Source organism: Amblyomma mixtum, chromosome 3 (genome assembly GCF_055824585.1).
Source record: "Amblyomma mixtum isolate Tamu chromosome 3, ASM5582458v1, whole genome shotgun sequence".
Lineage (NCBI taxonomy): Eukaryota > Metazoa > Arthropoda > Arachnida > Ixodida > Ixodidae > Amblyomma > Amblyomma mixtum.
Window position 1 is genome coordinate 186,224,684 of NC_143014.1, and position 2,884 is coordinate 186,227,567.

General features: G+C 48.1%; 1 non-coding gene across 1 annotated transcript; it reads right to left on the reverse strand.

Annotated features, from left to right (window-relative positions):
* Positions 1-2,592: 2,592 nt before the first annotated feature.
* Positions 2,593-2,665, reverse strand: TRNAS-GCU (transfer RNA serine (anticodon GCU)). The gene has a single exon. It is a non-coding gene; the product is annotated as a tRNA-Ser (tRNA).
* Between the last annotated feature and the right edge of the window lie 219 nt (positions 2,666-2,884).

The window sequence follows — 2,884 nt, forward strand, 5'->3', positions numbered from 1 at the left end:
TTAAATTTTTGTCCATGACTGTACGTTAAAGAGCTCTAGCGGATCAAAGTTAACCCCAAGTATATTGTGCTCCCCAATGCAGCGTACCTTGTAGCACAGGCTATCAAGAATCCATTAAATCAAACATTACCGTTCCTAGCACCGCTATATAGATGCCAAGTGCGCGCGCATACCACCATGTAATTAGCGCAGACAAGTATTGCCGTGCTTAAGCGTTAATGGTAACTGAATGAAGGTACACTCTCAGTCGTTCCATTTTCCAAATCCCAGAAGAGACCCCCAAAGCGTCGTCCTTGTTCCTCTCTGTCCTGTTTTCGATCACACCGAACCCAAACCATGGTGGGATCGAACCCCCGACCTGCGAATTTCTCGTGCGGTGCTCTACCAACTGAGCTACGGCGACGGCTGTCCTATGTTCTGCTTTCGGGGGTATATATGTGCAGTGAAAACGAACCTTGAGAGTGTTCACCAGCGCCACCCTTGTCCATAGCGGTGGACGCGTGCGTCTTGTATTACCGCGAGTGCCACGTAGGAACATGGTCGAATGGTGAGGGCGGAAGCTGTGCGAGAACCCTCTTACGCTACCTATGGCATCAAGACTGCCAGATTCGAGGCCCTCGAATCTTTTGTTGCGAAAGCAACACTACGCGAGTCGCCGAGCCATTCTGCGGAGCTGACAAAAGGCCGTCACTACGCGAGTGACTGAGAAGTGCCGCCGCCGCGCTGGCGTGCCGGGGCCGCCGCCGCTGCTGCGTGCTCTCCATCGCCTCTCTCTCTCTCCTCCTTGCTTTCGCAATCCTCCAGCCAGAGCTAAACCACTGCCAATTTTTTCCTTTTTCTTCTGCTTTTATTAATTTCCCATTGATGAAAACTACAAATTAAAAAAAGGACATCCCTTATGCTCCTTAGTTTCCGTCATGTATGTCTTAACGAGCATCTCTTTCCTTGTCTGCTGAACTGTTTTCGATTGATATGTGCAGAGAGAGAGAGAGAGAGCGTACAAATTAAAGACAGGTTAAATAACCGCACGTCTATTATGTTAATCTACAGCGCGAAAAGGCATAAAGTAATAGATTACTACTTCCCATCAAATATGGAGAAGCTGTCCTGCCTTCAGAAACGGCGGCGTTAGAATAGCCGGTTCGGCAAACAGTCGTCATACTCCTTTGTACAAAACTGAGCAGTATCTACCCTGCACACGGCATATGCAAATATTGAACTCCATCCCAGCACCGGCCGTTCTCTTCACAGATTACGCTTTGATTTCTGCCGTGTGCGTATTTAGGTTTTTACGCAGCATTAAGGTGGAATTGTTTTCCAACAGGGCTTTGTGCTCGGAACATCTTAACGAACGAATCATTCTAAAAAAAAAAAAGGTTGAGCGCCTCTGTGTACACTTTGCACATATACACCCGCCGCCGGTGCTCAAGTTGCTCGGGCCAATTTTCTTCCACGACGGATAGAGTTCTCTGCGTTCCCTCGCGACACCCCGGAGACAAGTATCGCGGACGTGATCGGACTATAAGCCCTGTGACAGGTTCATCTGTGACGCCGCAGTCCGCGCCAATGAGTCTCTCACTTGCTGCCGACTCGCGACAAGTTCCAGAACTTGTCGATTCTTTGCATGCTCTGTGTGCGCTGCGAAATTCTAAATCTGATTTAGAACAGTCAGCTATCGCTTGTGTCCGGCCTGACCGCTTGTTTTCTGCGGTGGCTTTTTTGTTTTTCGTAGCTTGGGTGCTTTCAAGTGTGGCACTGCCGGTCTTCGATCGTAAATGGTTTACCAGCTAGGGAAGTTGGAACTTGAAGCTATATATGTTGCAACATTTACGACGTTTCAGCCTGAGAAAATGGTGACAACGACTGCGGGACGGGTTAGGACATTATGGTTTCAAGTATCTGTCCTGAGCGCAGTCAAGGCGGAAAAGGAGGCTAGTTCACCTCGGACATGGACTAAGAGAGTTAAGAAGACACGCCGCACGGTAAACATCAACTCACTGATGTTTGATGAAATAACAAAATTGATGCTTAGCGTGCGTTTTCTTTTTTTCTTATGTTTATTAGTCCACGTCTGAAGCGCTGTTCTTTTTATATTAACATGAGTTCATCTTGCACCTACAGTGGCGTTTCCTGTAACTTTAGGAGATGGCAGTACGCACGAAGATGTCAAAGGAATATTGTGCGCCGTGCTTGCGAACGACTTATGTTTTACTCGGACCAGAACTAAGAGCTGATTGGCCGTCTACTTAATTGTTCGCATTAGCTTTGTTGTGCTCAAACGAGTGTTTCTACGAAGTAGTACTGGAATGCTAAAGAAACAAACCAAGCCGAGGAAATCTGGACTAACGCTAGTTCTGACAGCTGCCACGATGCGCCGCATGGCGCTGGACATTCAAAATCAGCGCGGGAGTTTTGAATGTTTGGTTGGTTGGTTTGGTTGGTTTATGGGGTTTAACGTCCCAAAGCGACTAAGGCTATGAGAGACGCCGTAGTGGAGGGCTCCGGAAATTTCGACCACCTGGGATTCTTTAACGTGCACTGACATCGCACAGTACACGGGCCTCTAGAATTTCTCCTCCAAAGAAATTCAACCGCCGCGGCCGGGATTCGAACCCGCGTCTTTCGGGTCAGCAGCCGAGCACCATAACCACTGAGCCACCGCGGCGGCTGAATGTTTGGTATCCCATTGATTTTGTATGGCCGTCGGAAATGGTTGGTGCGAGCTCAGGAAGTATTTTATAGGTAAAATTTTGCCGCGATGAGGAAGAGTTGACCATGATCACCACCATGATCGCGCATAATCTCTAGAGACTCTTTGGATTTTTTTTTTAGATTACAAGTTTAAAATAACCCTACCGCGTTACGCAGCTGTCGCTACTGGTGG